The 27881-nt window shown below is 46.2% G+C and overlaps 1 pseudogene; it reads left to right on the top strand.

The window, feature by feature from the left end:
* The first annotated feature begins 1640 nt into the window (after window positions 1-1640).
* Window positions 1641-25934, top strand: LOC141171746 (prostamide/prostaglandin F synthase-like; annotated as a pseudogene).
* Window positions 25935-27881: the final 1947 nt, after the last annotated feature.

Genomic DNA, 27881 nt, shown 5'->3' on the forward strand with positions numbered 1-27881 from the left:
AGGGATCTATGATGAGGGCAGCACCCAGCTCTTGGGAACAGCGCTAACTGTACATTGATTCCCAAGCGCTGGTATGTGTCACGCGGATGACACACAGGTGGACACGGATATCTCCAGTCCCGTAAATATCAGGACATGTGAAAGAGCCCTAATATACACAAGCAGATACACATACAGAAATGGGGACACGTACACATGCAGGCAAGCACTCACAGAAATGTACACGCAGTCATGCACAGACACACTCAGACAATCACACACAAAAATGCAGACATGCAGGGAAGCATGCACACACGTGTGAAGACACATATACACATGTAGACATGCAGGCACTCAAATACATACACACACATGCAGGCAGGCATATACACACACACTGTACACACACAGCCATATACACAAACTGTACACACATGCATATACACACAGGCAGGCATATACACACACACACACACACGCAAGCATATATACACACGCATCGCAGGCATATACACACACACACTGTACACACAGGCATATACACACACACACTGTACACACACAGGCATTTACACACACACTGTACACACACACACGCAGGCATATACACGCACGCACCGCAGACATATACACACATGCACTGCAGGCATATACACGCACACAGGCATATGACTCACACATAAAAACATTATTGAATATTTAGCACGGTGCTCTTGATATGAAATTGAAGCAGTGACAGCTGTAGGCCTGCAGCCTTGTTTCAAATTCCAGGCCTGGTTGGAGAGTTGAACTGTAGAGTGCTGCAGGTCACCGTCCACATATCCAGCCCCGGAACCGGTATAAAAAAGCCCAGAGTCAGAGCAGGAGAGAAGGGGGCGGTGCCACCACCCGGGAGCCAGTATTACTACAGGGGAGCAGGCCAGGGCAGATATGGAGCCGGGATGGGACGTATCAGAAGCCCGGGAGCAGGGAGAGCAGAGCGAGACATCAGCTTCGGTGGCGCCGGCGTCTCAGAGGCCGGCCCCGGAGCAGAGAGAAAGCACTGCAGAGCGCGGTCGCGGCGTATCAGAGGCCAGAAGAGAGCGGCGTCAGCATCAGTGTCACCTGACACCACAGCACAGTCTGCCAGCCAGCGGGAAAGCAGAGCGCGCTGTGCGTGTCACCGCCCAGAAAGAATCCGTCCTCTCAGTGGCAGAGACTCACATGGTAAGTATGCTGCATGCACGTCACTGCAGGCCCGCTGTCACCAATGAATGTGCCGTGCGCGCGATGCTACATTTGCTTCAGCCGCGCTTTTAAAGGGCCCCCGCCACCAATTTTCTCACTCTCATATCGGGGCCCACCGGGAAATTTTCCGATTTCCCGCCAGGCCAGACCGACCCTGCACACACAGTATACAAGGACTGTTCCACCACCCGCTGTAGCAGCAGTTCTGCCGGAGCCGTTATCTTGTCACGTGTCATCTTTTCAGAGCGATGTTATGAAAGATACATTGTATCGACTTATACAACTAAGCCCCGCCCACATACCATATAAGGCTCTACAGCTCGCCCTTTCAACCCCATCCCGGCGAGGTCCTGAGCTGTGATTGGCTGAGGGGATTCCGCTGCAGGACCAGTAGTAATACTACCAGGAAGCAACTCTCCAAAACATCGTACGATATGGGGGATGTGGACCTGGTGAAGCTGGGAGCTCTCCCAGTAAAGAATGCTCTGACCGGGGAGGTGAGCTGGGGTCTGATCATACTGTTCTGGGGTCTTAATACCATTGTTTCCTTATCCTCGCTGTCTAGATCACACCCAGATCCGCAGTCTCAGCTGTGGTAATGAATTAGGGGATTTCATCACTCTCTGCAGTGCCTGGTTATATAGCAATGCTGGTGAGTGATCATTGTACATGCTCTGCAGTCATTATGCACATGTCTGCACATTATATACCCTATAGACTAACTATGAGGCTCACCTGATCACCCACATACCAGAAAGTGGGTACAGTCACCCAGAAGTGAGGTACAACTTTGGGGCTGCTTTCAGATTGCTGTGGTCTCCACAATGAGGTGATGGGGCTCCATGCAGCAGTCTGCGGGGGAGTCTATTCTTACCCACCTTCAACTAAGGCCTCATTCAGACCTCCGCTTTTCACATACCTGTTCAATCCGTATTTCACGTTAACCCATTATAGTCTATGGGGCTATTCACACATCTGTAGTTTTTTTTTTCTTTTTGTGGACGGAGTGTCCATGATGAAAAGAATAAGGGACATGTTTGTTTTGGATTCAAATCAATAAGTCTGTGAACATAAGGCTACGTTCCCACAATGGGTTTTTGGTGAGGTTTTTTTTTTTTACGCTGTGTATTTTAACCCCTTTAAAGCCTGTGGCGTAATAGTACGCACCACGCTATCACCTCCTGTTCAGCGCTGGCTCCGGCGCTGAGCCCACACTGAACCGGGCACATGTCAGCTGATTTATACAGCTAACATGTGCCCGCAACAGCCGCGGGTGGAATCCCGATCCACTCGCGGCTGTCAACATGTTAAATGCCGCTGTCAATTTCTGACAGCGGCATTTAAGGCTGCGTGCCCACTTTGCGTTTTTCAAGCATTTTTGCCGCTGAATTTCCGCAGCGAAAACGCTTAAACGCTTGGTAATACGTGCCCAATGGTCCCCAATGATGATCCACATGTGCTGTGCACATGCTGCAGAAATTTCCGCTGCTGACTATCATTGCGGAAAAAATACGCAGCATGTCCATTAATTTTGTGGACACGCAGCGTAATTGCCGCCAATGACTTGCATTGAATCGCTTAATATCCGCATGACTACATATGCACATGCGGATATTAAGCGATTCAATGTGCGGATGGTACCCGGGTCTGGAGAAGAGGAGACTCCCCTTCAGACCCAGGTACCATAGTACCTGTTAAAAAAAGAATTTAAAATAAAAAATAAACATATACTTACCTTATGATGGCTCCTGGTCTTTTCTCCGCTGCGTCCAGTCTCTTGTATGGCTCTCGGTGGTGGGAAAGGACCCTCCATGACGTCATTTAGTCGGTCGCGTGACCTGTCACATGACTAAATGACACCATGAAAGGTCCTTTCACACCACCGCCAGACGTACAAGAGATTGGACGCAGCGGAGAAAAGACCGGGGGCCATCAGAAGGTAAGTATAATGTTTTTTCTTTTAATCTTTTTTTAACTATTACTTGGTCACACTATATAAATCCATGCCGGTTGCATGGATTTATATAGTGTGAACAAGTTGTCAAGCACTTTCCAAGTGATGCTAAAATCGCTTGGAAAAGCGCTTGATAACCCGCATGAAGAAATGCATGCAAAAACGCTTGACAAACGCTTCTACCTGGCGGGAAAAACGCATGTAAAATCCGCATGCATTTTTCCTGCCAGGGAGATGCGGAAAAAATCTGCAGCATTTCTGCATCATGGGCACTTAGCCTAAGGCTATGTGCCCACGATGCAGAAATGAAGCAGAAAATTTCTGCAGCATTTCTGCATCTCCCTGGCAGAAAAAACGCATGCAGATTGTGCAAACGGCATGGATTTATATAGTGTGACCGTAAAAATAAAAAAATAAAAGCTATACTTGCCTCCGATGCCGCCGCGTGTGCTGTCGCGCTCCTTCCTGGTTCCTTCCTGGCTTGCCGGCATCTCGCGAGACAGCCTGCGGTCACATGACCGCGACGTCATCTCAGGTCCTGGAAGGAGAAGCGCTGCAGGGGCCGCCGGACAGGTGAATATAAACTTTATTTATTATTTTATTCTTTTTTCACAGGTACAATGGTACCCAGGTCTGGATGAGAGTCTCCTCTCCTCCAGAACTGGGTACCATCCGCACATTGAACCGCATATAATCCGCTTGTACAAATGTACAGACACTGATTCTATGCGTCTCAATGCAAGTCAATGGCGGCGCTTCCGCAAAATTAATGAACATGCTGCGGATTTATTTGCGCTGCAGAAACGCTGCGGAAAAATCCGCAGCATGTGCATTGACATTGCGGAATGCCATTGGGGACCATGGGGTGCGGATTACCATGCGTTTTTGATGCGTTTCCGCTGCGGAAATTCCGCAGCATAAACGCATGAAGAACACATCGTGTGCACGCAGCCTAACAGCGCCGCCCCGGAACTGCGTCACTTACCCCACCCATCGGTGACCCCGTCACGTGATCGCGGTTCACTGATGGGTGGGCATGACAACCCTGGGTCTGCAGCAGACCCCAGTGGTTGTCATGTACTGATCGCTATGAGCGCCATCTGGTGGTTGGCGCTCATAGCACAGGAGCATTTCTGCTACATAGAGGTGATCTGCTCATCACCTCTATGTAGCAGAGGCGTACGGACAATTGCTGCTTCTAGTCTCCTATGGAGACTATAGAAGCAAGCAAAAAGTGTAAAAATGTTTTTAAAAATATTAAAACAATATAAAAGTTTAAATCACCCCCCTTTTGCCCGATTCAAAATAAAATACTAAAAAAAAAAACACATACACATATTTGGTATCGCAGAGTTCAGAATCGCCCGATCTATCAATATAAAAAAAAGAATTAATCCGATCTGTAAACAGTGTAACGAGAAAAAAATTCCAAACGCCAGAAATACGTTTTTTTTTAAAACATCGGATCTACCCCAAAATGTCAATAAAGCGAACTCTATAGCGAAATCTCGATCTGCGCATGTGCCGCCTCGGCGCCATTTTATTGAAGTCCTGCACATAAGACACCAGCTCTCACTGTGCACGTGTCGCCCACACAATGATGGCGGCGCAGAATTTCAAAACTGAGTCAGGTCACTGAATAATCAGTGACCTGTACAAGAAGCAGAGGAGGCTTGGGGTGTGGGGGGAGAAGATCCTGCCCCCACGTTATGCCCTGAAGCACACAAGACGTCATTTTCTGAAAACTTCACAAGGTGAGTATTCAGCAGCCACTGAGTGAATCCCTTCATATCAGGTATCAGATTAATCAGCTTCGCTGTGCCATTATAGCCCTGCCTTTAGTTTAAAGGGCTAAATACTGCTGACAGGTTCTCTTTAACGAGTAGGAGCAGTTTGAATTTATTTTTGTTTTTTTTAGAATTAAACAGGATTACCACACTGATGGTAAAGATGGTCACTTGGATCAAAAATGTATGAAAATGTAATTCTGCACATTGAGGAGAATCTTATTTTTCCTCTTATTTAAAGGAGTACTCAGAATTTTTTAATTTCTTCCATTGGTAGCTGTTAGGTGTGTATGTCCAATGAGCGCAGTAATATATTCTCAGGTTACCGTTTTCAGCAGCGCACTGATATGACCACATTTGCGTCCTTCTGAACCACACTTTCTGCTGTATGGAATGGAGGTCACTTTTTGAATTTTCTCAATGTGTAAGGGCTAATGCAGACAACCGTATGATCTGTCCATATAAAATCCAACAAAACATTGGATTACACCCAGACCAATGTTAGTCTATCGAGCTGTTCAATAATTATTTATGCATGCTCTAGTTTGATCTGATATTCACATCGCACTCAGCCATGCAATTCAGTGAGTGCGTGGGAAACATTGGACTGCACTCGGATGACATCTGAGTGAGGTCTGATTTCCGATCACTGACCGAATGGAGAACATTCAGACATTTTTTTTTTCTTCATCTTCTCCACTTGTGCTCCGATTCTCTCATCTGAGAGAATCTGAGCACACTGATCGGAGTGTGATTTGCATAATCGGCACGATGAGAGAATCTTTGGCAGTCTGCACCTGCTCTTAGCCTATGAGACACTTAACGAGACCTCATACTGAGTCTCATAGACGTAAATAGAGAAAGCATCCACCGCTCCACACAGAAGATGCAGTATGATCTGATGATTTACAGATGCGGTCACGTGGTACCGGCATGGACCAGAGTGCTGCTGAAAACAGCCAAAGATGGCGACCAGTGAGAATTATTTAAAAAAAAAAAAAGCCTTACTTCTAGATTTTTAATTTTATATTTTTGAGCATGATATGCTGCTCGGTGGAGAATTATTGACTGACAGGTACTAGAACATAAATAGAATAGGGCATCACCAAGTGCAAGCGTAGGGAGCTCCACGGTGCATTGCACTGATAGTTGCCCACATTCAGAGCAACGCCAAATTTAAAGGGTGGTCCTAGAAGACCTTGGTTTGTGCGGTATTTATCTGCCTTAGCCACCCTATACAGCAGGAGGCTTACAGGTTTCCCTCCGCTTTTTGCTTTCATGTCTTGGAAGATTTTAATGACTGAAGAAGAGACTGGCTTAGAGTTTATGTAAATGGTAATGTGTCCTGGCACCAAAGTCAGACTGGATGGCATAACAGATACGTAGAAGGGCCAACTGCCCCTAGGGATTTGTGTAACAGCTTTATTTTTAATAGGAACTCGTGTACTAACAGGTCTCCCTAAGGATAGGTTTATGCGATAGTATAAAAAATAGGTCCAAACTTTCATCCAGAAAAGTATGGTGAATTTTTTTTTTCTCTCACTTGTCAGCCTTATACAATCCGATAGATTATATATATATATTTTTTTTTTGACTGATAACAGTTGTGTGTACGAGCCCTGAGTAGATCAAGACTGCTTGTCTAATACCCAAAGCCCTACCTTGCAGCTCGGGAGGCCTGTAGGGTAGCACTGCCCAGATATGTACCCTGCCTGAAGATTTCTGTGGAGTAGATCCCGTTCTGTGCTGCTTGTAAGTTCTGTGATCCGGAGCATGGACACCGTATCTGCCATTCGGAGGAAGAAAGGTGGTAATCCTAAAATCTTCTTTTATTAGCTATGCATACAAACTGGTGACAGGTCACCATGCGGACATCTACCCGTTTTGTGTGCTGAGACAGTCCTTGGTCATGTATGTCCAGTGTATATGTTACATGTGTATCTCAGATGCAGTGGACATAGGGGAGTCTAACCATGATGAATATACAGATGTCTGGACGCTGCTGATAGTCAGCTGTGGGGATTACATTTGGCATTTTGCACCTTCAGACAGTTGAGTTGCAGTCGCTGTGGAGAGACCACACCAGCGTCCTGTTCTTCCTGAGAAGATTCGGCTGCCAGGTTTGCCGCTGGATGGCAAAAGAAGTTTCCAAGCTGCAAAATTCGTTCGGTGACAACCAAATCCGTCTGATCGGGATTGGACCGGAGAGTTTGGGGCTGGAAGAATTTGTAGATGGTAAATTTTTCACAGGGGGTAAGTGTACATAGAGGCAAGTTCGGCATTTACAGGCAACATGTTGGTCAAAGACCCCAAGACATGGCAAGGGAGCTGAGGTACTGATTTGCATTCACCGACATGGAAAATTATTGGCTGCCTGGTGATAAAGTAAGACTCCTGTAAAAATGAATACACCGTGTTGTGTCTGTCTGGCCTGACTGGACAGAGCATGATATAAAATAACCAATTGTGACTGACACCCTCCCTGTGCCATATTTTGCCCCTCAAGGTATATATTATATATTGGCTGGAGTTTTCCTTTATATTCTTCCACTATTAGTATCAATGGCATCAATCAAGCTTCTGTAATGTCAAAAAACATCTCTATGATCTTGTCTTATTAAGCTTTACATTTTAAATAGCTGCTCTTATCTAAAAATAGGTTCTGGATTATCAGATGTTGGAGCAAAGATCTGGTTAGGAGTCACTACTGCAGATCATTTTCACAATCTTCTCATATACAAGCCCATAACAACTTGTTTGGCAGTTAACAAAATATGTTTTACTGTTTACGCTGGTCTGTATCCCCCTTACTTAAAGGGGTTGTCCAGGACTAAGTTTTTAGGCTCACAGTCAAAAAAAAAAACAGTGACCACTACTGTGGCATATAAAAGTTTGGGCACCCCTGGTCAAAATTACTGTTATTGTGAACAGTTAACAGTTGAGCAAGTTGAAGATGAAATGATTTATAAAAGGCCTAAAGTTAAGAAGACAGATTTCCTTTCTATTTTAGGCAAAAAAAATAAAAATTAAAAAAATACATTATATGTGTGTGTGTGTGTGTGTGTGTGTGTGTGTGTATATATACATACAGTGGATACGGAAAGTATTCAGACCCCTTTAAATTTTTCACTCTTTGTTTCATTGCAGCCATTTGGTAAATCTAAAAAGTTCATTTTTTTTTTCATTAAAGTATACTCTGCACCCCATCTTGACTGAAAAAAAAACAGAAATGCAGAAATTTTTGCAAATTTATTAAAAAAGAAAAACTGAAATATCACATGGTCATAAGTATTCAGACCCTTTGCTCAGACACTCATATTTAAGTCACATGCTGTCCATTTCCTTGTAATCCTCCTTGAGATGGTTCTACTCCTTCATTGGAGTCCAGATGTTTAATTAAACTGATAGGACTTGATTTGGAAAGGCACACACCTGTCTATATAAGACGTCACAGCTCACAGTGCATGTCAGACCAAATGAGAATCATGAGCTCAAAGGAACCGCCCAAGGAGCTCAGAGACAGAATTGTGGCAAGGCACAGATCTGGCCAAGGTTACAAAAGAATTACTGCATTATTCAAGGTTCCTAAGAGCACAGTGGCCTCCATAATCCTTAAATGGAAGAAGTTTAGGACCACAGAAGTCTTCCTAGACCTGGCCGTCCAGCCAAACTGAGCAATCGTGGGAGAAGAGCAATGGTGAGAGAGGTAAAGAAGAACCCCAATATCACTGTGGCTGAGCTCCAGAGATGCAGTAGGGAGATGGGAGAAAGTTCCACAAAGTCAACTATTACTGCAGCCCTCCACCAGTCGGGCCTTTATGGCAGAGTGGACCGACGGAAGCCTCTCCTCAGAGAAAGACATATGAAAGCCTGCATAGAGTTTGCTCAAAAACACATGAAGGACTCCCAGACTATGAGAAATAAGATTCTCTGGTCTGATGAGACGAAGATAGAACTTTTTGGTGATAATTTTAAGCGGTATGTGTGGAGAAAACCAGGCACTGCTCATCACCAGCCCAATACAATCCCAACAGTGAAACATGGTGGTGGCAGCATCATGCTATGAGGGTGTTTTTCAGCTGCAGGGACAGGATTAATGGTTGCAATTGAAGGAAACATGAATGCGGCCAAGTATAGAGATATCCTGGATTCAAACCTCTTCCAGAGTGCTCTGGACCTCAGACTTGGCCGAAGGTTCACCTTCCAACAAGACAATGATCCTAAGCACACAGCTAAAATAACAAAGGAGTGGCTTCAGAACAACTCTGTGACCATTCTTGACTAGCACAGCCAGAACCCTGACCTAAACCCAATTGAGCATCTCTGGAGAGACCTGAAAATTGCTGTCCACCAACGTTCATCATCCAACCTGACAGAACTGGAGAGGATCTTCAAGGAAGAATGGCAGAGGCTCCCCAAATCCAGGTGTGAAAAACTTGTTGCATCATTCCCTAGAAGACTCATGGCTGTACTAGCTCAAAAGGGTGCTTCTACTCAATACTGAGCAAAGGGTCTGAATACTTATGACCATGTGATATTTCAGTTTTTCTTTTTCAATAAATTTACAAAAATTTCTACATTTCTGTTTTTTTTTCAGTCAAGATGGGGTGCAGAGTGTACTTTAATGAGAAAAAAATGAAAAATGTAAAGGGGTTTGAATGCTTTCCGTACCCAGTGTTTTTGTGTGTGTGTGTGTGTTTGTGTATATATATATATGTACTAGATGGTGGCCCGATTCGAACACATCGGGTATTCTAGAATATGTATGCGGCCGACCGGGCGCAATCAGCAGAGCGTTGTTTAAATTTGGCACCAAAATCGCTGATTGGTCGCTGTTGCCGGCCGCGACCAATCAGAAAAACGGTGTTTAAATTTGGCGGCAATATCGGTGATTGGTGGCGGCCGCGACCAATCAGCGAACTGTGTTAGTGAGGACTAGAGATGAGCGTTGTTCTACTCGAACTGTTCGCCAATCTCAAATTCGAGCTGTTTTGGGCGGTGTTCGAGCCGGTCGGCGAACACGAACAATTTGAGAAAAATTCGGCTGTTCGAGGTTATGTTCGATAACTGTTCGTGCACCAAAATCATAACTGGATTTTTTCTCAGTAATGATGAAAATTAATATTAATACGCAGTTTGAGTGTACAGCGGGGCGGGGGGAGGGGCAGGGGATGGATCTCTGCAGGAACAATGAAGATCTCCATTTTTTTTTCTCTTTCCCGCATTTGCAGTGGGGAGGTGCAATCTGTCAGCCTATCAGCAGCGCACACACGGAGCGAAGTGTTTTTTTTCACACAAGCAAGGGCATGTGTGATTGGCAGTGTATGTCACATGTCCTTGCCCTATAAGACCAAGCCATTTTCCCCGTTGCCACCATTTTCTCACTGCTGCAGCTGCGTGTTAGACGGCACCGCTGTTGCTGTGTGCGCTATACCTTGTTAATTTCAAGCCAATTTTCGCACAAATATACAGATAGCTTGGGAGTAGGGAATAGTTGTGATTGCAGTCCTTTTAAGGACTAGGTTACAGCATTTCCTACGACTTTTATCAGGCAGGTCTGTGCTCTTAAACAGATAGATTGTGGGAGTAAAGACTAATTGTAATTGGAGTCCTTTTCAGGACTAGGTTACATCAGTTCCTATCAGTTTTTGCCAGGCAGGTCTGTGCCAGTGCTGTGCAAGTTTTTTTCACAGCATTTGGCTGAATCTAGCAAAGCTAATCCTTTTTGGCCTATTGCAGAGTGTGTTAGTCAGTGGAGTAGCCTATCTGTGTTGCAAGATATACCACCTGTGTATAGAATACCAATTTTTTTACTGCACCTAGTGAAGTAAAATCTTTTGGGCATAGCATCATTCTATTAGTCCATCTATACTGACCTCCATCAGGTTGCAAACTGAATATAATTTTTTTCTTCATTTATCTCTGAAAAAATATTTGGGCTTCTAGCAGTGTGTGGGACTTGGTCTATTAGTCCATCTATACTGACCTCCATCAGGTTGTAAATTAAAAATAATTTTTTTCTGCATCTAGCTCTGAAAAAATATTTGGGCTTCTAGCAGTGTGTGGGACTTGGTCTATTAGTCCATCTATACTGACCTCCATCAGGTTGCAAATTGAATAAAAAAATTTTCTGCATCTAGCTCTGAAAAAATATTTGGGCTTCTAGCGGTGTGTGGGACTTGGTCTATTAGTCCATCTATACTGACCTCCATCAGGTTGCAAATTGAATAAAAAAATTTTCTGCATCTAGCTCTGAAAAAATATTTGGGCTTCTAGCGGTGTGTGGGACTTGGTCTATTAGTCCATCTATACTGACCTCCATCAGGTTGCAAATTAAAAATAATTTTTTTCTGCATCTAGCTCTGAAAAAATATTTGGGCTTCTAGCAGTGTGTGGGACTTGGTCTATTAGTCCATCTATACTGACCTCCATCAGGTTGCAAATTAAAAATAATTTTTTTCTGCATCTAGCTCTGAAAAAATATTTGGGCTTCTAGCAGTGTGTGGGACTTGGTCTATTAGTCCATCTATACTGACCTCCATCAGGTTGCAAATTGAATAAAAAAAATTTCTGCATCTAGCTCTGAAAAAATATTTGTGCTTCTAGCTGTTAGAACCTTGCTGTTAGGTTTTTTTTCCTTTGCTGGTCACATGACCTTGTTGGCCTATTTAATCCTGCTCCACCCTTCTGGCTTTGCTGGACTTCATTGTATATCTACTTTCTAGCTAGCCTGTGCTCTGTGTCTACTCTGTTAGTTTGCTTGGTCTACGGACCTCTATGTTCTATCTATTTTGTTTGTTCTTCTGTCTGCTACTATTTCTGTTAGGAGGTGTCCCATATTCCTCCCAGTCCTTAGTACTTGTAGGGATTCCCTCCCCACATCTATAGGTCTTCGTACAGACTAGATTAGGACTTTAGCAGGTCTGATCGCAGGATCAGGTTCCCTGTTACATCGTAGGGATTCAGCTGAGTCCTATAGTAGGGACAGATCTCCTCTCTTTCCTTAGCTTTGGTAGCAGAACATAACACTAGCGGTGTGTGGGACTTGGTCTATTAGTCCATCTATACTGACCTCCATCAGGTTGCAAATTGAATAAAAAAATTTTCTGCATCTAGCTCTGAAAAAATATTTGGGCTTCTAGCGGTGTGTGGGACTTGGTCTATTAGTCCATCTATACTGACCTCCATCAGGTTGCAAATTAAAAATAATTTTTTTCTGCATCTAGCTCTGAAAAAATATTTGGGCTTCTAGCAGTGTGTGGGACTTGGTCTATTAGTCCATCTATACTGACCTCCATCAGGTTGCAAATTAAAAATAATTTTTTTCTGCATCTAACCCAGCCAATAGTTTTGGCCTAATACCACAGTTTGGCCACTCAGCTCTGCTCGGTTACCATCCATTGTTTTTTTGTGCAAACAACTCCAGAGTTGTGAATTAGTTAACCACCAAAATGAGTGGAAAAAGGCCTGCTGCTGGTGGAAAGGGGAATAGGCGTGTTGGGAAGGGGAAAAAAGGTTGTGTCCGTGGGGTAGGTGCAGAAGAAAGACCATCTTCCAGCCAAACTAAAATGTCTACTTCTTTTAGCGGACAATGTGATAAGATCCCTTTCTTACGGCCACGCCAATCGCTACAAATTCCAGATGAGGCACAAAAACAGCAGGTGCTTCAACGGATATCAAGTGCTCCTTTAAGTGGGCTCTCCTCCACATCAACTTCAACATCACAAATACTCCAGTCCTCAAAGGTGTCACCCAAATCGCACTTGCTTCCTCACAGCTCCCAAATCTCCAGCTGCCCGTCTGAGTATGAGGTAGAACAGATGGTTGAGTCTGCAGAGCTGTTTACTCATACTATAGCCTGGGAATCAGAGGTCGACTCCAGCACTTCTGTGAATCCAGACGAGGAAATGATCTGCACTGATGCCCAGAATCTTTATGAGTCGGATCCAGGACCAGACGCAGAAGGTTCTGACCATAATGTAGACCCTCATTCCCAAACTGTAACTCCTGTTGGTGGAGACAATGAGGAAGACGATGATAAGACTCAAATACCTGATTGGAGCGACAACTTTAGTTTTTTGTCAGGGCAGGAACAGGTTGGCTCTGAGGACGACGGGTGTGATAACGCACGGGGTGATGATGATGAGGTCGGAGATCCCACTTACTGTCAACCCACAGTCAGCCAAGAGATGAGGTCAGCAGAGGAGGTGGAGGAAGATGCTAGTGACGACGAGGTCAGGTTGCGCCTTCCTGGACAGAGACGTAGTACTGGAAGCACGTCAACAACTGCATCCTCAAACACAACTCTGCCTCTCACCACAAGTCGTGGTGGCTCTTCAGGTCGCATGGGTGCTAAGCCTTGCATAGCCTGGGCATTTTTTCAGATCGATAAAGATGACCCAACTCGTGTTATCTGTAACATTTGTCAGCAAAAGCTAAGTAGAGGCCAAAAAATACATAGTTTGAGTACTTCATGCATGAACCGGCACATGGACATGAAGCATAAGTTGCAGTGGGAAGCTCAGTGTGCTACAATGCGGCCTAGCCGGCCGGGCCAACCACCGTCTGCCATATCTTGTGCATCCGCGGCCTCTTCATCCTCTGTGACTGGGGGGACAGCAGTCACACCTGTTTTGGGGCGCAGACCTGCCACCTCTTTACCCGCAACAGCCAGCGTGATTGGCAGGTCATCATTTTCTTTGGAGGTGGGAACACCAGCTGGTCTTGAGCGCTGTCCGACATCGATAGCACCACCTTTGGATCAAGGCAACCTAACATGTCCGCCTGCATCTTCCTCACAGACCGGCAGTTTGCCGGGGACACCCTTATCAACCCCGTCTAAGCACAATAGCCAGGCCTCGGTCCCTCAGATGTGGACAAGTAAAAGACCATTTCCTCCTAGCCATGAGAAAGCTAAGAGGTTGAATTTCACCATCTGCAAGCTCTTGGCTACAGAAATGCTGCCTTTCCGCCTGGTGGACACAGAGGATTTTCGAGACCTTATGTCCGTCGCAGTGCCCCAGTACCAGATGCCCAGTCGGCACTACTTCTCAAAGAAAGGTGTGCCTGCGCTCCACCAGCATGTCGCACACAACATCACCGCTTCTTTGAGAAACTCTGTGTGTGACAGGGTGCATTTCACCACAGACACTTGGACGAGTAGGCATGGACAGGGGCGTTACATGTCGCTGACTGGGCACTGGGTAACTATGGTGACAGCAGGACAAGGGGCTGCTGTCCAAGTCTTGCCGTCCCCACGAGTTGTGCGTCAATCCTCTTTATGTCATTTTTCCTCCACTGCTTCTGCCTCCTCAACCTCCTCTCGGTCTTCCACCTGCACCCAAAGCCTGTCTGGTCATGCCACAAGCTTTCTAACTGCGCAGAAGGGATCCTGCACACCTCCTTACTATGCTGGCAGTAGGGCTCAATGTCATCAGGCGGTTTTTACATTGAAATGTCTGGGAAATGTGAGTCACACAGCTGAGGAGTTGTGGTCAGCTCTGGAGAACCAATTTCATGAATGGTTGTCTCCACTGGACCTGAAACCAGGGAAGGCCGTGTGCGACAATGCTGCAAACCTGGGTGCGGCCCTTCGCCGGGGCAATGTCACACACGTGCCTTGTATGGCTCACGTGTTGAACCTGGTTGTCCAGCAATTTTTAGCCCACTATCCCAGACTAGATGGCCTTCTGCAGAGGGCACGGTCGCTGTGTGCTCACTTCCGCCGTTCGCATCCCGCAGCTCAGCGACTTACATCTCTACAGAAGTCGTTGGGCCTGCCACTTCACCGGCTAAAATGCGATGTGCCTACCCGGTGGAATTCAACTCTGCACATGTTGCAGCGACTGTGGCAGCACCGACAAGCTCTGGTGCAATTCGTTCTGACGTATAGCCTGGGCCAACGAGATTCAGAGGTGGGGCAAATCACGCTGGAGGAGTGGTCTCAGATCAGGGACCTATGCACCCTTCTGCACAGTTTTGAAATGGCGACGAAGATGTTTAGTGCTGACGATGCCATTATCAGCATGACTATTCCGGTGATTTACATGCTGGAGCACATGTTAAACAGAATTCGGAGTCAGGTGGTGGCACAAGAGGAGGTGGAGGAAGTAGAGGAGGAGGAGTTGTATGCGGAAGGGCTAACATCTGCAAGGTCCAGACGGTCGGCAGCACCAGGGCGGCAGGCATGTGAGGGTGGGGGAGATGATTTTACCAGGGCGCATGGTAGCAGCCAAACTAGTGAGGAAGGTGCAGGAGCCCAGGAAGAAGTGGAGGACGAACTGATGGAAGACTCATCAGATGAGGGAGACCTTGATCACATTTCTGTTGTGCAAGGTTGGGGGGAGAGGACAGAGGAAGGAAGCATGATTGTTACCTCGCCACCAACACAACAGGGACTTGGTGCTCCTGGATGCGCAACACACATGAGTGCCTTCTTGCTGCACTACCTGCAACATGACCCTCGAATTATGAGAATTAGAAATAATCCTGACTACTGGGTTGCCACACTGTTAGATCCTCGGTACAAAAGTAAATTTGCAGAAATTATTCCTGCCATAGAAAGGGATGCACGCATGCAGGAGTATCAGCAGAGACTGTTGCAGAATCTTACATGTGCTTTTCCGCAAAATACCAGTGGTGCACGTAGTGAATCTCACAGTTCCAACTTGCCAACCGTGGGACCGTCAAGTGTTCAGCACTCAAACCGTAACAGAACCACAGTATCTGCTGGTAACATCAATTTTGCGGAATCATTTCACCACTTTTTTAGCCCATCCTTTGCAAGGCGACAGGAGACAAGAAGTCTGACACATAGTCAACGCCTAGAGACGATGGTACAGGAGTATCTCCAAGTAAACATTGAAGCCACGACTGTGTCACTGGACCCTTGCTCTTTTTGGGCTTCCAATCTGGATAAATGGCCGGAGCTAGCCACTTACGCCTTGGAGATCTTGTCATGCCCCGCAGCCAGCGTTCTGTCTGAACGTGTGTTCAGCGCTGCTGGTGGTGTGCTGACAGATAAGCGCACGCGGCTCTCCACTGATAATGTAGACAGACTCACGTTCATAAAGATGAACAAATCATGGATCCGAAACGACTTTTCTACCCCTGTGTCATCCTGGGGAGAGTAAAAGCTTGATGATTGGTTAAAATCACCCTACCAACCGTTTTAAGCTTTCAAATTACTAATCATGTTTATCTGTATCTTGACTGGAAAATAATTTGGGCTTTGTAGCAGTGTGCAGCACTGATCCTATTAGGCCATCTATAATAAGCTTCACCAGACTTAAAATTAAAAATAATTTTTAGCTGCATCTAGCCCGGAAAATAATTTTGGGGCTCCGAGATGCGCAAGACACATAAGTGCCTTCTTGCTGCACTACCTGCAGCATGACCCTCATATTGTCAGAATTCGAAGTAATCATGATTACTGGGTTGCCACACTCTTAGATCCCCCAAACTTTTCGATCAACCTTTTCATTTTAATAAAGACCAAAAAAATGGTCATTTTTGAAATTATAAGCATTAGCAGGTTGTTAGAAACTGAAATCAAACAGTTTTCAACTCAAAACTTTATTCTAGGTGATGTTACATTTTCACATAGGACCCCTTGTTCGAAAGGAGCTTCTGAACTCTCTCGTCCATTGAATTTGTCAGGTTTTGGATGGTTTCTGCTTCAATTGTTTTGCATGAGGACAGAATACCCTCCCAGAGCTGTTGCTTAGATGTGAACTGCCTCCCGCCATCATAGACACTCCTTTTAATGATGCTCCAAAGGTTCTGAATGGGGTAGAGGTCAGGGGAGCATGGGGGTCACACCATAAGTTTGTCCCCTTTTATGCCCATATCAGCCAGAGATGCAGATGTTTTATGTGCAGCATGAGATGGTGCATTATCATGCAGAAAAATGATCTTGCTGTGAAATACACGGTTCTTCTTCTTGAACCATGGCAGGAAGTGCTGTTTGAGAAAATCCACATACATTATGGAGTTCATCTTTAGCGCCTTCAGGGATCCTAAAGGGGCCGACAATCTCTCTCCCCATGATTCCAGCCCAAAACATTACTCCACCTCCTCCTTGTTGGCGCTGTAGCCGTGTTTGCGTGGGGTGTCCATCAACCAGCCATCCTCCACTCCATTCATCTGGACCATCGAGCGCTGCACGGCACTCATCCGTGAACAAAACAGTTTTGAAATCAGTCTTCATGTAATGTTTGGCCCACTGGAGCCGTTTCTGCTTGTGTGAAGTGGATAGAGGAGGTCGACAGGATGGCGTATGCACAGCTGCAAACCTCTGAAGGACCCTGCATCTTGTTGTTCGGGGGACGTTGGAGGCACAAGCAGCTTCAAAAACTTGTCTGCTGCTATGACAAGGCTTTTTTGCCGCTGCTCTTTCAACCTGACGTAATTGCCTGTAGGAAAGAGTCCTCAATTTGCCCTTATCAGCACGCACACGTGTGTACTGTGAATCAGCTACATACTTCTTGATTGCCAAGACACTTCATCCTGATCATCGCACAATGTTGATTGTAGTCATGCCTTGACCTATACACTCCACAATTTGTTGCTTCTCAGCAGCCGACACATCCTTTTTCTTTCCCATTTTGGCAGAAAATGTAGGCTGCTTAATAATGTGAGAGAGCCTTCTTAAGTAGTCTTGCCTTTCATTGGACACACCTGCCAAACTAATTAGCACAGGTGTCTGCAATTGCTTACAGTGATATAAAGAGCCCTGACACACATCACCATCAATGAGTTTAACTGACAAACAAACAAATTCTTCCCTTATCACTCCTAAACACTTTTTGCATAATAATTTGGAACGTGGTGTACATGTGCTTTTCCACAAAACACCAGTGGTTCACGTAGTGAATCTTACAGTTCTAACTTGCCAACCGTGGTCTGTATGGAATTGTTCAATAAAGGGCCCAAAATTAAGATAACATAGATGGGAGAGGTCTCTATGAATAGGAATTCCTAAGTATTTGATACCCTGTGAGGGCCAGGCAAAGGGAAAGTTGGACTGGATGGAATCCTATATGGATTTAGGGAGGGAGACATCGAGGGCCTCAGACTTCGCTGCATTGATTTTAAAATTTTACCATGTAACAAAGTGATCTATTTCAGCCATAACAGCAGGGATGGATATATGTGATTGAGTGATATATACTAGGACATCATCAGCAAATAGAGAGCACTTGTACTCGGTGCCTCCCTCCTCAATCCACCTAATATTGGGGTTATGGCGAATTGATGAGAGCAGGTGCTCCGTCACTAGGATGTATAAGAGAGGGGACAGAGGACATCCCTGCCTTGTCCCATTGGTGATTGTGAAAGGTGATGAAAATGTTCTGACGCACCCCCTGGGCCTTGGGACACCCGGAGCCGGACCCTTTTTGGTGGATGCTGGTGGTTGTAGTCTTCGTGGCGGCGACCCGGTTCCGTGGCTCAGGGCGGTCAAACCAGTGGTGGAACTATTTATGTGGTTTTGATGTTTAAATGTCCGACTACGCCACCCATGGATTGCGGTCAGAGTGAACCGCCGCTACAGGGCAGACCGCTAAGGCTGGTGTTGTGGGTGCAGCAGAGCGTAGCATAACTCCCCACGGGAGGAGTATAGCCTCAGGGCAGTGTATGCGGAGAATGGGGGTGATGGTGCAGGGCAGCAGCAGTAATGACACGGAGTCAGTGATGCAGTTCAGGGCCTTTACTCACAGTTCTTATTATCCAGACCACGTCTGCAGGTAACGGCTGCCCACGTCGTACTGTGCTCACCAGGTGAGGGGCTCAGACAACTCCCAGATAACTTTGGAGCGCTTCACAGGACCCCCTTTGTGTGTCCTTTGTCTGGCCTTTCTTACCAACACTTCTGTCCGGCTGCCTCGGGCCTCCTCTTGGTAAACTTGGCGCCAGTTTCCCTGACCCTATGTGGTGCCTTCCTAGCGGGTGGAGCAAGGGGCTGCGCCACATAAAATGTCAGAGCCTCCGGTTTCTAGCTGAGGGTCGTTTCCTGCCTCCACTAGTTCGGGGACCGGTCTCCCCCTTTGGCCTGACCCCTCCACGCAGGTGGATTCGGGCGTGCGGTGGCGACTCGCCCGTCCGCACCCCTGGGATCCCTTCATTCCTCGTTCCTGGAGCCTTCTCCGCTCCTCTTCCTTCCTTCTCCGCTCCTCTTCCTTCCTTCTCCCTCTTGCAGGCCTGGGCCTCTGTTACTAGGCCCGCCTCCGGAGCAGAGCTCATGCAGAGCCCCTGCTCCCTGCCACTTCTGCTCAGACTTCTCTGCACTGAACTAAGATGGTGCCCACCTTTTATACTCCCTTCTCAATGCACCCAGGAACTGCTTCCTCCCTGCTCCTGCACTGCAGGGTTCCCCTTCCTCAGTGTTCCCTCCCCCCACTCCAGCCAGGGACAGGGACTGTCGTGCCCATCTCAGGGGCATATTGGTCGCCCTGCCCCACGGCAATGTGGTGTAATGCATGCAGGTGTCGGGTCCTGATCCACACTCCATCCTTATCTGAGAGTGAGATATCACACCTCTGGGTGAGGTGCAATACGTCTGTAGCAACCGAGCCCTCGGTGCTACAGTTCCATTTATCTTCAGCCTAGGTGACGTATTGTGATACAGGGCCGTGATTTTGGCTATAAAAGGGTCCCCTAGACCCCTACCCCAAGCTTTTTAAAAGAATCATATATGGCTTGCCAGGAGACTCTATGGAATGCTTTCTCAGCATCCAACGAGAGTATCTACTTACAATTTTTTAACTGCATCTAGCCCAGGAAATACTTTGTGCCTAGTAGCAGTGTCTGCTAGTCAGCGGATTATCCCGGCTGTTAAGCAAGCTACACCACCTGTAGTTTGGACACTTAATTTTTTCAAAGGAAATGCTTCGGGACCACGGGATACTTAGTGAAGAGCATCAGGAGGCACCCCAAGGCATAGGGGCTGGGACTGGCACTAGGATGCCTTGCGGTGGACAGCCGAGCTCGATCCTTATAAAAGCTTTTTAACTGCAGCAGCTTTAGTGGACGCTACTGGAGCTGGAATTACGCGGCTGCTGGCATGAGACTTGCCCTCCAATAGATCCTTGTAAATGGATTTAAAGTGTATTCATTCAAATTAGAGAGACAATTTAAATTAAAAAGCTTAGAGCTGCCTCCACCACAGGGGGGCTCTCTCGACCCACCAGCGGACAGGCACCAGTATTGGGAGAGGGGGGCTGGCCGTCAGGGTTCACCGCGGCTCTGGCACAAACCCGGCGACACGGAGGTGGCACGGGCAGGAGCGGACTGGCCGTGTCGGCTTCTCACTTTTTGGATTTTAGAAGGGCATGACATGCCTATATCTGTGTCTCCCCCTCCTTTTACTCCTCCACCTCTTTTCTTTTCGCATGACTATATGTACTTGTCACTTTTCCATGTGTTAGTTGTGTCTTCTGAGCAGTTTGTCAGCTTTTGGACACCTTTGAAGGTGTTTTCTATGTGTTTCTATGTGTTTTTGTTTGCCTGCCATTGGTTTTAACGGTGTTCGAAGGTGTTCGACGAACAGTTCGACGAACAGTTCGGCGAACACACGGGTGTTCGACGAACCAAACCGAACTCGAACACTACGGGGGTGGCTCAACACTAGTGAGGACGAGATAGCTTGTTTAAATTTGGCGCTAAAATCGCTGATTAGTCGCGACCGCGACCAATTAGCAAAACGGTGTTTAAATTTGATGCCAATATCGCTGATTGGTCGCGACCAATCAGCAAACCATATTACTGAGGACCGGGCAGCGGCGCCGTCCCTCCCTTCACACTTGCCGTCGGGAGATCAGCGGCCCAAGCCGCTGATCTCCCGACGGTAGCCGCATGGAGGTTAGCGGCGCCGCCCATCGGGGTACTTGTGCTGCCAGCAGCGGGGAGATGAGCGGCTAGCGCCGCTCATCTCCCGGCTACATCGCCGCTGACTTCCGTCCGGCAGATGAGCCGGTAACGGCCGCCATCTTTTTGTGAAATCCTGCGTCGCTGATTGGCCGCGGCCGGACCAATCAGCTACGCGGGATTTCCTGGACAGAAAGACAGACAGACTGACGGGATAAGACGATTATATATATATTAGATATCTCTTGCTTAACTGTTCACAATAACAGTAATTTTGACCAGGGGTGCCCAAACTTTTACACGCCACTGTGCCTGCCGGCGAATCAGCTGCTCCACATCAACAGAGCAGCTTTTCTTCCAGGCTGCTTTTTTGAAGGGGTGTGATTGCTGAAAAAAAAAAAATAGTCCTAGATAACCCCTTAAGTGCTGTAAGAATGCACACAGTAGTTTTGCCCACAGAACATAAGATACTGCATTGTTTTAAGGGGAATCTGCATAAACAGCACCTATGTCTTGCAGACTGTACATGAAATAAAATGATCAGAAAATAAGATTTCCCACAATCCTGTGATGTTATTGTTATCCCCCTTAATAAAAGAAGGAATGGTTAATAACATATTTTATTGAGAAGTAGCTAATTATGCAATGTCATGACATGATGCATACAAGGAGGAGCTTCAGCCTGTGGTGGGCATATGATATAAGTCGTCCTTGAATTACTCCAGGTTTTGCGCAATAGTTTTATGGCTTTTTGCACAACCCTGATTGCCATTCCCTTATCTTGTTAATGAACATCACGCCTTGTAAACTCAACAGCACTCGGCTGCCTTTTATTCTCTGTAGTTTTCTGGCTTTTGATGTTGTGGAACTACAAATCTCTGCTTTATTTCAGAATTATAACTGGATGAATCCAAGCAGAGCTACAAGGAGCTGGGATTCAAGAGGTCGGTGTCTGAAAAGTCCATAAAGTTCGGCTACGACCGATGGTTATATTAGACAACCTTGTGTCCTAGCCTAAGCAGAGGTGGGCTAATTCGTAGTTTTCGTTTAAAGGAAACTTGTCCCCAAGTTTTCCAAATATAAAGTACAGGAAAAGGGGAAATCCAGAATTCGAATCTTCGTATAAAAGTACTATTTTATTTAAAAGCACGCAGATGTGTATGGTCATATCCAATAAATTAGTCCCAAAAAAACATGAATAAGGGGGGAATTATTCACTGGCAAAAGCGATTCAAACTGAAGTTCCTAATCATTGCAGTGATGACAGTCCTGGTGACAGGTACCCTTTTAAAGCCATGTGTTTTATGCTATTAAAAAGAACAACAAAAAAAACACATACATATAAATAAATCTTTTTTTTAAATACCCGTGGCCACATAACCTTCTGCTAAGGAGCACTATATTAGGGAATCTTTTTCTATGCAATATACTGAGGGTTCACTTATGTTTATTTCTCATTGTAGGTATAATACTCTTTCTATAGTTCCTGCAGCTCTTGGGAAAAAAGGTTTGAGATATTGTCACCAAGGTGAGAATATACTTATGCAGAAAATATATATATGTCAAGCGTTTTTGCATGCATTTCTGCATGCGGGTTATCAAGAGCTCTTCCAAGCGATTTTTAGCTTCACTTGGAAAGTGCTTGACAACTTGTTCACACTATATAAATCCATGCAACCGGCATGGATTTATAGTAGTGTGACCAAGTTAGTTAAAAAAAAAGAATAAAAATGGTAAATAAAATTTTTTATACTTGCCTTCCGATGTTCTCCCGGTGTTTTCTCAGCTCCGTCCGGTGTCTTGGGCGGCTCGCGGTGGTGTGAAGGACCTGCGGTGGCGTCATTGAGTCGTGTCAGGTCACATGACTCAATGACGTCATGGCAGGTCCTTCACAACACCACGACCCATACAGCAGACCAGACGGAGCCGAGAAAACACCAGGAGGACATCAGAAGGTGAGTATAATCTTTATTTTTTATTTTAAATTCTTTTTTTTAACAGGTTCTATGGTACCTGGGTCTGGATGAGAGTCTCCTCTCCTCCAGACCTGGGTACCATCCGCACATTGAAACTCATAATATCCATGTGTACAAATGTACTAACACGGATATTATGCGTTTCAATGCAAGTCAATGGCGGCGATTACGCTGCGTGTCCACAAAATTAATGGACATGCTGCGTATTTTTCCGCAATGATAATCCACAGCGGAAATTTCTGCAGCATGTGCAGAGCACATGCGGATTATCCTTGGGGACCATGGGGCACGTATTACCAAGCGGTTTTTAAGCGTTTTTGCTGCGGAAATTCAGCGTCAAAAACCCTTGAAAAACGCATAGTGGGCACGCAGCCATAAGGTGTCCATATCCCCAAGCGCTCACACTATTAAATAGGATAAGCAATTCTGCAGAAGAATTTGCTCAGGATACAGGGTGTTAGCAGAGGGTTAGAAACAGATTAGACGATGAGTACACAGCGCACACTTAACAAGTAAAGCTAAACATGATTAGAGTGCAAATAGTGTACCAAGGTAGAGTAGATAATGTAAAAATAATACAGGCTAATTACCATATCATTACAGTCACAGGTCAAAATGAACAGCTTCACATCCCAGGCCAACCTTGATCTTTATTTAAAAAAAAAAAAAAAAGGTCCAATTGAGGAAGTTTTTCCTTCTCAAATATAACAATGAACCTTGTCATATGGAAACAGACTTGGGGCTCTTTCACACATCAGTATTTCCGGTACGTGTGATGAGTTTCCACACGTACCGGAAACACTGGCACATGTAGACCCATTCAAATCTATGGGTCTGTGCACATGTCAGTGTGTTTCCATGAACCATGCGTCTGTGTGCTCCACAAGCTGACATGTCAGTTTTTTGAACGAAAGCACGGATCATATGGACCCATTCAAGTCAATGGGTCCGTGTAAACACGTGCCTAACACGGATGCCATCATTGTGACATGTACCGGCGCTTGGGAAACAGTGTACAGTTAGCCCTCTTCCCAAGCGCCGGATGCTGAATGCTGTACTCTTCATGGTTTCCTGCCGGCGCTGCGATCAGCACCAGCAGGGACAATGATGAGACTAGTAGGGTCTGCTCCCGCAGTGTCCACCTGTAAAAATAAGAATAAAATAAAAAATCCTTATACTCACCTGTCCTAAGTGTTCCCGTGTATGTTGTAATCCATGCGACTCATCAGCAGAGGAGTCGGGGAGAATGAGCGGGTCCTGGAGCTGTGCTTAGTGAGTGACGGACATCGCTCCTGAGCTCCGGGGCCCGCTCATGACAGCCGCTCATTCTCCTCGGCCTCAGCGGTCGTATGGATTACAGCCAGGGACATTTAGGACAAGTGAGTATAAGGATTTTGGATTTTATTCTTATTTTTACAGGTGGACACTTCGGGAGCAGAATACTACTCTCCATTGTGTCCCTGCTGGTGTCGATCACAGTGCCTGCGGGGGACAATAATGAGGGCAGTGTTCAGCACCCTGCATTTGGGAATAGCACTAACTGTACACTGATTCCCAAGCGCCGGTACGTGTGCTCTTGATGCGGCACACGGTTGCCACACGTGTGACACACACGGGACGTGGATATCTCCACTACCGGAAATATACGGACAGACGTGTGAAACCAGCCTTAAAGTAGTTGTCCTACAAACAAAAGTCAATTTTAAGTAATAGATCTTAGAATAAAATATTTGTAATATGTTATGTAAGAGCTGTAGAAAGCATATGGCTAATTTAAATATGTAATAACAAAGGTTAAAAACCTTGAATAATACAGATCATAAAGTCTAATGCAAACAAGTGCCCCCCCACTCCCAAACACAGTAAGATACCCCCACAGTGAATTCCTCCATATTATGGTGACCCCATCACAGTATGATTGCTCACACAGAGTAATGGGCCCCGCATAGCGCTCTGTACGGAGTAATGGGCCCTGCATAGCTGGCCCCACATGATCCTCTGTAGAGTATAATAGGCCCCACATTAAACAAAAAAAAATACTCCCTTCTCCTCATTCGACTTCCCCCTGCTCCAGTCTCTGCAGTGCATCTTCTGATCCTTTGCACTGCTTGGAACAGTGGGTGCGTTGTAATGACATCATCGCGCCCGCTGCGCTGAAACGTCAGATGTAGAGGGAGAATGATGGGAGAGGGAGCGTCTGCTGAAACTCCTTCCATCATTGCTTTCAATATTGTCAGCATCCAGGATGCTGATACAGTTGAAAGTGCGATGCCGGGTGGGTGGCCTGCCTGGCGTTGTGGGCTAAATACAGTCGCCCTGCTGACCAGAGTTTGAGATATGTGCCCTAGAGTATAAATCCCTGTACATTGTGAGCGCTCGCGGGCAGAGTCCTCGCTCCTCCTGTACCAGCCGCCGGCTTGCATTGTTCAAAATTTACTGTAATTGTTTGTGCTATGTATATCCCTTTCACATGTAAAGCTCCATGGAATGAATGGCGCTATAATAATAATACGTTTTTCTTGACGGATGATAGTGTTTACCTAAGTTAGACTTTATTTCAACTAACTTACATTTTACAGGCAAATGCAGATGGGGTGCAAGGAAGCTTCAGTGGAGATCTCCTGCAGAGTGGGGGGATGTTGATTGTCACTAAAAGTAAAAGGATTTTATATGAATTGTTCACAAATTAGAATTGTAAGAATTTATCTAAAACAACCACAAGATGGCAGGATGGAGCTTATCAGGCGAAGATAGTGAGGAAGAAGGGTAAAGCCTGTCATAAATCTATAGAGCTGGGGGTCCACAGCGTGTGGCTCCCCAACTATTATGAAACTACAGCTCAGTATGTTTTAATAGGATATATCCATCACTGCTATTTTTTTATTTTTTTGCTGAAATTAAACTGTTTAACTTGCTCTATCCCCCTTTTTTCTTTTTTTCTTTTTTTTACAAGGAGGAGAAGAAGTTTTGCTTCACTTTGTACAAGATTCCCCTGGTGAGCACATTTCTCTAGAAACCTTAGTGAAAACTCTGGGAATTTCTGCAAATGTGACTGAAGGACAGCGCCCTCAGGTAACTCATATGGAGCAGGACCTGTTAGTGGACTGCTCTATTCTACCTTTTTCTACTCTCCTTACCCTAAAGTGAATTTTCGCCATTTACTTCCATATAATTTCTAGCTTCAAGATTAATTTAATCTACAAGACTATCCCTACAGCAGGGGGTGCTCTGAAACAGAGCTCCAAATCTTCTACAATAGGTTGATTTTGTAGTTGATGTATTAAGACTGACTTTGTGCATTAAAGTTTTTAATGAAGGGCTCGCTGGTGTACGTTGTGCCAATTCATTAAAGGGGATATCCAGGACTATTTTTAAAAATTTTTTTAGTACAGGCCTAAGAACTAACAGGTAAGTAGTTGCGCCGATCTCTGCAGACACAGACCGCTTCTGCAGGAAATTCTACTGCTTCCGCTCTGCTCTGTTGACAGGGCGTGACTGCCAATTTCATGCTGACTGACAGCCGGCTCCCCGCTGCCTAACTGCAGGGAGCTAGGTGTCAGTCATTATCATATTTCTTGCACTGACTGGAATCTTCATTGCTTGAAATCCCACTTCTGACTAGAGGGGTCTCACACTATTCTAATGGGCCATAACATGAATGGAGGGTCCCCTTTGTCACTAAAAAACGTATTCATTGTAAACTCTAATGAAACAAACTGTAACTCCCTAATTGTATTTGTTTTTATTTATTGCTGTTTTACAAGATCTCTGTTTGCTGTTAGCAAATGGAAATCTTATTCCTTAAAGGGGTACTCTCATGTTTTCTCCAGAGCAGCTCACAGCTCTGCAGTTCTGTGCTTTCTTGTTGCTTGGGGGAGGGGTGGGTGCTCCATGTTGAGTGACAGTTCTAGCCAGGGTCTTCGTCCTGCTACAACACATTAATGCTCTGTCAGTGTTTGTTCTTCCTCTTTACTCATCACTATATTTGCACTTAGACATAAGGTGCATTTGAACAATTACAGTGGTGGCTAAAAGTATTGGCACCCCTGCAATTCTGTCAGATAATACTCAGTTTCTTCCTGAAAATGATTGCAATCATTGCTGCTGATTTTTTAGTTGTAATATGGATTCTAAAATACAGCCGTTTAATGTCTGTGTGAAGTTGGCCTTTAAAATGGTTGTCCAACCTTAGGTACAAGTTGTAGCGTCGGCGTCCCTGCCTCCTGCTAGGCAGGGACGCTGTTCCCCTCACCTCTCCGCTCCGTGCCCGGCGTCTTCCTCCCGCTCTGCTGGCAGCGCGCGCTCCTTCCCGGCCACCGCGCTTAGGGCGCGCGCGCGCGCTCCTCCTCTCTTAAAGGGGCCGCGCGCGCCGTCCTAAGGAGTCCCCGGCCAATGGCCGGAGGACCTCTCCATATATAAGGCACCTCCTCCATAATGGAGGTGCCCGAGCAATGTTGTTGCATAGCCTATCACTCTGCTTCAGCCCTCAGGTCCCGTTACCAGATTCCTGCCAGTTACCTGCCAGTTTCCTGTTTGATACTTGCCTGATACGTGTCTATCTGCTGACATTCCTGCGGTCCGACAGTCGGCCTACCAGCCCTGCCAGTCTGTCTATGGATCCGTCTGCCCGCTCACCTATGAGCGCTCACCTGCTACCTTCCCGCTAGCCTTCCTGGAGGCTCTGCCATCACGTGCTGTGACCACCTGCCCGTCCAGAGACTCTTACCCGCTCACCTGGGAGCGCTCACCTGCTACCTGCTTGCTAGCCTACCTGGAGGCTCTGCCATCACATGCTGTGACCACCTGCCCGTCCAGAGACTCTTGCCCGCTCACCTGGGAGCGTCCACCTGCTACCTGCCTGTTAGCCTACCTGGAGGCTTAGCCATCACTTGCCGTGACCACCCGCCTGTCAAGAGACTGTCCCCGTCACTTGCCGTGACTACCCGCCTGTCAAGAGACTGTCCCCGTCACTTGCCGTGACCTCCTGCCCTCTTACCCAGAGACTGTCTCCGTCACTAGCCGTGACTGCCTGCCCGCCTTCCCTGGGTGTCACCCGCTTCCTTACAAGGACTGTCCCTTTGTATAGTTGCTCAG

This window comes from Phyllobates terribilis, unplaced genomic scaffold (assembly GCF_046119375.1).
Source record: "Phyllobates terribilis strain yellow unplaced genomic scaffold, ASM4611937v1 Scaffold_12__6_contigs__length_324123572, whole genome shotgun sequence".
NCBI lineage: Eukaryota > Metazoa > Chordata > Amphibia > Anura > Dendrobatidae > Phyllobates > Phyllobates terribilis.